Source organism: Anastrepha obliqua, chromosome 5 (assembly GCF_027943255.1).
Source record: "Anastrepha obliqua isolate idAnaObli1 chromosome 5, idAnaObli1_1.0, whole genome shotgun sequence".
In the NCBI taxonomy this organism is placed as follows: domain Eukaryota; kingdom Metazoa; phylum Arthropoda; class Insecta; order Diptera; family Tephritidae; genus Anastrepha; species Anastrepha obliqua.
This window is the reverse complement of record NC_072896.1, coordinates 3,823,387-3,832,151: the sequence shown is the minus strand read 5'-3', so window position 1 is coordinate 3,832,151 and position 8,765 is coordinate 3,823,387.

Below are 8,765 nucleotides of genomic sequence, written 5' to 3'. Positions count from 1 at the left end.
AGATCTATACTCTCAGTGTTTTATGTTTTTAACCCTCCGCTGGCCAGACCTTTTTCGACTTTGGACGTGATTTAACATATTTCTATTATAGCTAACGACTTCAGCTTCCTAAAATTTAACTTTGTATTAATTTATGGATATAACCTTTTAAAAAGGATCCTCGCACAGGACTAAAATAACTATGTTTAACGGTAATTTAGCTTACCAGCACATATAAAGGGTGGTTAAGTTTCAAGGGCCGGTGTTAGATTTGAATAAAATACAATTTTTTAAGAAATTATTGTCATTTCTCTTTATTATGATAATATTGGTATAGCTCAATTACGCATAAAACAAAATATCGGCCAAATGACCTCCGCGCCCTCGGTGGCACACCTCCATCCGATGGTCCAAATTTTCGAATGCGCTGACACATAATTGAGGTTCTATGCCGTTAATGTGCCGAATTATCTCATCCTAGTAGCTCCTTTAGCTCTTGAATTGTTGCTGGCTTATCGACGTACACCTTTTCTTTCAAATAACTCCAAATAAAGAAGTCCAACGGTGTCAAATCACATGCTCTTGGCGGCCAATTGACATCGCCGCGACGTGAGATTATTCGGCCATCAAATTTTTCGCGCAAAAGAGCCATTGTTTCGTTAGCTGTGGGACAAGTGGCACCGTTCTTCCAATTCGGGCCATAAAAAGTTTGTTATCATCTCACGATAGCGAACACTAGTCACAGTAACTGCCTGACCGGCCTCATTTTGGAAAAAATACGGCCCAATGATGCCGCCGGCCCATAAACCATTGGTTTTTCGGCAATCACTCTTGGATTATCATTCGCCCAAATGCGGCAATTCTGCTTATTGACGAATCCACTGAGGTGAAAATGTACCTCACGAAGTGCGCGATATGCATTTTGATTTGAACGCCCGTTTTCATAATAAGCTTGAATAAGTTTAGCGCGTTGCTCGATTGTGTATCTTTCCATGGTTCAAATTGAATTAGTCTGAAATTGAAAAGTGTCAAATGAAATGCAGAAAAGAACTTTACGTTTAGGTGGGGTTCACATTCAACGTCGGCCCTTGAAATTTAACCATAATTTATAATTAACCCTCCGCTAGCCAGACCTTTTTTGACTTTGAACGTGAATATATTTCTATTATAGCTAATGGCTGATATTCGTCGTGGAAATACAGCTGAAGATAAGGATGATCAATTGGATTCACTTGGTGGTGATGATTATTTGGCGATTTATTGAATGAATTGACGGCTGCGCCAAAACCAAATACTGAAATGTTTTCCACGGCAGATATGGAACAAAGTGGAAGAAAGATGACCCATCTGCGGCTATTCCTATTCGTCAACACAATATTATGCGACTTCACTCCGGGCCAAGTCATCGAAATTTCGTTCCCATTGAGGTATTCAAGAAATTTTTTACACCCAATATTTTCGCGATTCGCTTATTTAAATCTCCCACAGGTTTTCAATGGGGTTTAAGCCGTGTGACTGGTTTGGACAATCCATAACTTTAACATTATTTTGTAAAAACCATTCACGTAATAACACTGAAGAGTGTTTTGGGTCATTATCTAGCATAAAAAGCCCACAAAGTGGCATATTCTCCTAAGCAAATGGTAGCATCACTACTTGAAGACGTCCTTGTAAATAAATGTATCCATTTTATTGACTATGAGGTGAATAGGTTTTACTCCATATCAAGAGAAGCATCCCAAGCCATTATGTTGCCGCCACCGTGCTTGACTGTGCTCCTTTTTAACCGCGGTGAGAACCATATATGACTAGATGTGAAACTCTTTTTCTCGTGAGAACGCTGAAAAATGTGCAGTTTTGATAACATTCGCCAATTTTGCCACACCGGTAGAAACATGAATTGGGTATTTTTTAAACAAAAATTCGGAATTTTTAGTTTCCACTCTCTCTCAAAATGAAAGAGTTTCACCTTTAGTCATCTATGGTGAGAACTCTTGTACTTTAGAATTCCTCCCAGCATCCTTTGCAAATAAATTTTCTTTTTGTTGCATTGCTCCAAAGTATGTTATGCCCTTTTTCATACCCTCTGATCCACACATTGAATTCTGCTCTTGAGCAACATTTTTCCTATTCCTTAAATTTACTTGCTTCAAAAGAGGTAAAGTTCCTTCTATTTCTGCCTGGCAGGTTTATGTTGCACAATCGACGTCATACAATTCTATGTTGTTGATTTCAGCTGCAATGGTCTTTGATGACTTAAAAGGATCCCTTTTGGCAAAAGTCGCAACGAAATTATCAGCAGTGTAAGTCGTTTTCTTTTTGTCACTAAGTCGTTCTGTGGATTTTTTGGGCTTATGGGCATTTACAACAAAATTTTTGGACTTTGAAACCAATAACGCAACTTAACATAACGAGTCAGTCTATTAAATCCATTTTTTAAATTGACAACGAAGCGATGATGCCATTTATGATAAAATAAGAAACAATTTCAATAATAGATTGCTAATAGATAAAGCAGCGTACCTATTTTAATGTCAATATGGTATGTACAGTAAGAAAAAGAAAGTAATTAATTTCGCGGGAGAGGGAATGAAGTGCGAGTGTACAATATATTCCTTTTTCTAATTCACTCACACATCTTACAGTAATTTAACCTGTTCTCAGCAGCCGCTGATTTCTTCATAGTATATCAGTGAATGTAAAAGTATATCTACAATAACTTGTGTTCAAAAGAGATATCTACATCTATGTATGTACATATATGCATGTGCATATAAATGTTTGAATTTTGTCTGCTGTACAAATCTAGGCTCTGCAATATGTGCTCATGTGTATACGCACAGTCATCAATTCATACTACTTTACCACGGCTGTTGGTGCGCTCTCGCTGTGCTCGTACCTATTCTCGTACTTTTTCTCCGCCTATATGTTGCCTGTATCTGTATGCTCGTATGTAAGTCATTCGTTCGGCTCTCTTTCATTACCGTCATTTAAATTTGCATTTATGATGTACTTACATATGTTTATAGCTAAATAACATCGTGTTTTTGTTTAGTTGCTGGTTGCTGATGTTGATGACCACCAACAAAATGAACGACATCGACCGACGGCAACTAGTCGTGCATTGCTGTTTGCCTGTTCCGATGGCTTGTATGTTTTGTATATAATGTTGTGCGATGCCATGTTATTTATCAGTATTTGTTGTTACATATTAAATTCAAAGCGTTTTTATATTTATTTCAACCGCAAACATAAACACATGTAAATGATATGTAAATATGCACGCATGTACGTACATACAAATGCTAATACGAGTATATTGGCGACATTAACCAACATTGATATGTGCATATGTGTGTATGTATGTATGTGTCTGCATATGTAAACATGGATAAATATATCTAAATGTTGCTACATATTTGGAGTGTGAAGTGTGCCTGTTAAAAGATGAAAAAAAAAACGTGCTAGCTGAAATGAGCGCTCATAGGTACATGCATATGTAGATGTGTATGTATGAATATATGTATGTATGTAAGTTCGTGTGCCCATGGGAGAGTGCAAAAATGTTAGAAAAATCTTCGTGTACACCCAGTGCCAAAGTATAGAATTATTTATGTATGCATATTAATGAGAGTATTTCTGTTGTACATACATTACTTTTGATGATTTGGAATGTATTATGAAAAAGAAAATACCCAGCAGGAAATTGAAAAACTTATGTAAGCCGGTCGACCAGTAGTGCAATTCACAAACTTTCAACAATTCGACAATTCTTATTTTTGTATACAAATTGCTCTAACAATTGTGCGATTCACAAACTTACATATGTTAACGAGCACTATGTATACTAGTTAAGCTGTTAAATTCAACTTTGAGTGTTTTCTTCAAAAAGCAAGTAAATTAATATAAATATTTATTTGAATTTAACGTTTACTTAATATTTTTCGCATATGCTTCGACTAACGGACGACCTGACTAAAGGATATTCCTCATTCTTCACCTATGGGTCGTTCATAACATCCAGTTGCAAAAAATCGCCATGCAGCTAACTCCTACTAATATTAAAGCAAAATTTAAAGCTTGAAGATTACAAGATTTACCTGTTTTTCAATCACTGTTTTTCTGGAATCTATAAATTGACTGTCAGGCTGAGAAATTAGGTATTCAGCCAAGTCTGGAGTTAATCGGAGTAGTTTTTGGAACTCCTCTGAGCCAAATGTAAGGATTGCCCATATCTCGGGGCGAACATCGATTCACTGTTTGAGAGCTCATTACCTCCTCATCACGTGATAAATCATAAGCCAAATAATTAATAACTTTTGGATAATATAATTTCACCATTTTAATTAAAACCATTATCTTTTATTTTCTCGTTTGAGTTAACCACACCAAAATTGTTGTCATCCACTTTGCGATAATCGACTTGTTAACCAAAACTTCTGAAATTCTGACTTATATCAACATTTACTACTAAGATGTAAGGATTATTTAATCCTATTTCGAAAATTAATCTACCCATTTACAGAGTCAGACAATAAATAGTGAAGTTTGTTTAAGTTTATTTCTATGTTAACTGATATTAAATTTGGCAAAGAATTATTTGACAGAAATTCGAAATACGAGTACTTTAATTATTTCGTTAGAAATATCATTACTGTTCATCGCTTAGTTTGCATGAATTTTCCTCATTTTCGGTAGATCGCCAATTCTTCTTCAAACAAACATGGCGTACGCCTTTGCAAGTGGCATCTCCCCAGAACTGGTAAGCACGACTAGGCCCCTCAGAGCTAGATAATCAAGACCCCTTAGAACAGTAGCTCAAACTATTCAGCAAAGTCGAAAATCTATGAAATATTTTCATCAGAAAATCCTACAATCTCTTTAGCAGCACAATATCCTATAAAATGAAATGAAAAACCCCAGGTGGACACCTGCAGAATATGGCACATATTCACTCGATAATAGTTTCTACATGATAATGGTTTCTAAAGGAGCTCGGCGGAATTGATTCGACATTTCTTTAACAGATTTTCGGGGGACTAAGACTTTGCGAGCTTGGAATGTTTGGACACAGACTCGCTGAAAAGGCCAATTATTATTGCCAAAAGATCAGAATGATTTAATGGCATTTGAAAGTACGTTAAGGATTGTAGAAATCTTTTCGAAGCCCCGCATTATACCTATACCCCACCAAGGTAACTTTTTTAAAACTACCCTGTTAAACTTAATTATCCCGGTACGCACGATCCGAACCATACTATTTTCTAGTTTTCAGAGTATTTGAAGCATTTTTTGTTTTTCGTTTGTTTTTGGTAGCCAGCAGTATTGGAGTTAGAAGTATTTAGTAGCCAGAAGCAGATTTATAACTTAGTTGCCAACCTCGAGTCTAGAGTATCCCTTATTGAATATAATTGACAAATCTTCAGATGGGAGGAGTGAATACTATCGATGACGTAAAATCTCCATATGCCCACAGGAGCGGAACCTGAACGCAGGAACCTGTTGTGTCAATAGACATAAACGCGGCTCCACCTTGAAGAAATGCTAAAGCGGTTCCAGGGTGGAAATCAGCCGAGGAGGAGGATTGTTATAGTGGTAGTGGGAGCATGCCCCACATACCATGGGTGTGACAGCATCTTTGATGATGTTTCAGACATTTTGATTTACACCTCCTGACTAAGAAAAAATATATCTTCAGAGATCTTCAAGAATGTTCTTGAGACATTTTCGTCTATATATTTATATTTTATTCTAGAAAGCAAAACTTTTACGAAATTTAAATGCATATTAAATGTATTAACTTTATATTAGGCCTTAGTATACTTGCTTACGTAATTTAAAAACAATGCTCCTTACAACACTAAGTTTTTGATTTATACCTATTCGCCGATATAATTCCCTACATAAATTTTTGGCGGTGCACATGATATATAAAAGGTTGACAAGAGAAAAGATGCTAGCATACTTTTAGGCGGCGATTATCAGAATTGATTACTTGCCTACATATTTTTTATATATCCAGAAACATAGCTAAGTAAATGAACTGGAATAAAATTTATTCTGATAATTTAAAAATCACTTTTCATAAGCATTTCGCTAAGACAAGTAAGAGGGTGTGTTGGTGTATGTCATAGCGGCATCGAACTTAAAACAAATGAATGAACAACTTTTTTGTTAGCATCAATCATTCATCGGCAATCGACAAACAAAGGCGAATCTACCCTGCAGGGAAAGCTTGGATTAGTGAAGGAAATTTCTAGTTGGGAACTAGTACGAACTGGAACTAATTACCAATTGCGCGCAACTTCGCTTTTCTTGTTGCATCCGCATTCGGAGTCTGCTAATGTACGTAAAAGTGGTAAAGTGTGCGCAAAAAATTAAATTTTGACGACGGCCTTTGACGTGTTTTGTTGCTGATTCAGCGCCAATTGGAATAAGATGTGTCTTTTTTTTCATTTGATAGTAACCTGTTTGCATTACGTTTGATTTGGAACATAATGAAAAATATAAAATTTATATACTTTTTCCAAAACTTGTCGGTGTCCAGAAGCGATCCTGTGACCCTCTAAGCTATTTATATGCCAATGAGGATTTATCACTACTACATCGACTATTACGACGGTGGTAACAGCGTTAGTTTTTCGTAGATATCGTTGTTGAATTCAATAATGGTTCAGAACTACATGAAAAGTGAGGCAGAGCGCATTCGCCAAAATTAGTACCAGTAACGGACTGCCCGAAGAGGGATGTTATGCGGACAATCGATACTCTTCAGGCATCGCCATATAAAATTGATAAGTTGCTTATAAAAACAGGGGAAGCAATGTGAACAGCCGAGGTTGATTAAGTGGTCTTAAAATCACTAGTTCTAATGTATGGCGTAGAGTTGTTTAAGTGGTCCTAAAATCACTAGTTCTAATGTGTGGCGTAGAGTTGTTTAAGTGGTCCTAAAATCACTAGTTCTAATGTATGGCGTGGAGTTGTTTAAGTGGTCCTGAAGTCACTAGTTCTAATGTATGGCGTATAGTTGTTTAAGTGGTCCTGAAGTCACTAATTGTTATGTATAGCGTAGAGTTGTTTAAGTGGTCCTAAAATCACTAGTTCTAATGTATGGCGTAGAGTTGTTTAAGTGGTCCTGAAGTTACTAGTTGTTATGTATTGCGAAGAGTTGTTTAAGTGATCCTAAAATCACTAGTTCTAATGTATTGCGTAGAGTTGTTTAAGTGATCCTAAAATCACTAGTTCTAATGTATTGCGTAGAGTTGTTTAAGTGGTCCTGAAGTCACTAGTTGTTATGTATTGCGTAGAGTTGTTTAAGTGGTCCTAAAATCACTAGTTCTAATGTATGGCGCAAAGTTGTTTAAGTTGTCCTAAATTCACTAGTTGTTATGTATGTATTATGTATGTTTGTAAAGCGACCAAGCAGTGCAGACACATACATTACATTTAAAGGGATATTTTATCGGACGCCATAGCCGAGTGGGTTGGTGCGTGACTACAATTCGGAATTCGGAGAACGTTGGTTCGAGTCTCAGTGAAACACCAAATTAAAGAAAAAAAAGTTCGTTCGCTACCCTCGGCAGGCAATGGTAAAGTTCCAAGTGTATTTCTGCCATGAAAAAGTTCCTCATAAAAATATATGCCGTTCGGAGCCGGCTTGAAACTGTAGGTCTCTCCATTTGTGAAACAACATCAAGACGCACGTCACAAATTGGAGGAGGAGCTCGGCAAAACACCCAAAACTGGTGGAAGCGCCGGTTATATATATACATATATATACGTATTATTTTGTATTTTTATGTGGCGCAGAATCTTGGACGATGACAATATCCCATGAAGCGACGCTTGGAGTGTTTGAGAGAAAGATTCTGCGCAAGATTTTTGGACCTTTGTTATCTCTCGAAGAAGTGATCACAATTGGCCACCGGGGCCACGTGAAAGAGAAGGTCTACGCCAACAGCCCAGGGTCGATTCAAAGATGGAATTCGTGAGGCTATCGAGGACATGGGGCAGCCACTTTGCGTGGTTATGGAAAACTACATAAAAAGGATATTGTCCTGTAAGCGTGGTCGTTCGTGGTAGTTATTTCCCTGATGTTATTTTCCACTATTAACGGCATACCTTCCTCTTTAAAATGAAATAAACTTCCGATCATTTATATTGAAGAGTAGCATTTTTCTTTAAATATCAAAGAGGTGTTACCTTCTATTGGAAAACCCTTTATAACAAAATTTAATCCAAAACAGGATACATAGGTGTTTCCGAAGGCCAATGAATATTGCTGTCGTCTTCGTCTAACTCATCTAGCGGTAGACCCAGAAAATGTGCTCTGTCTAGCTATTTGGCATCTCGTTCGCTATTTATTGATTTGTTTATTTTAAAAATTTACTTAAAGAGTAAATCTTATAATCTAATTGTAACATAAAGCGATAGCGTCGAAGCCTTACGCTTAAACTGTCTATATGGAGTCCTTTGTATTGTGTCTTAAATTCTATGGTATGGGTTGGTTATTTTAAGGAATTTGGTTATTAAAGATATTGAATCGGAGGTTGGGGAAGATAGGTGCGTCATTGGAGTTGAGTTGCTGAAGATTTGACTTCTGCGGGCGGTATATAGTGGGCAATGAAAGAGGATATGTGGTATGGTACATATTACGTCCGGGTTGCACGTGCACGTAGTTGGGGGTTGTGTCCATGTGTAGTCTTTGTATGCCCTAACCGAAGACGCCCGAACTTTATGACGTCTAGTCGGGTCACCCTATTTTTATTATTTTTTATAAAGCCTGT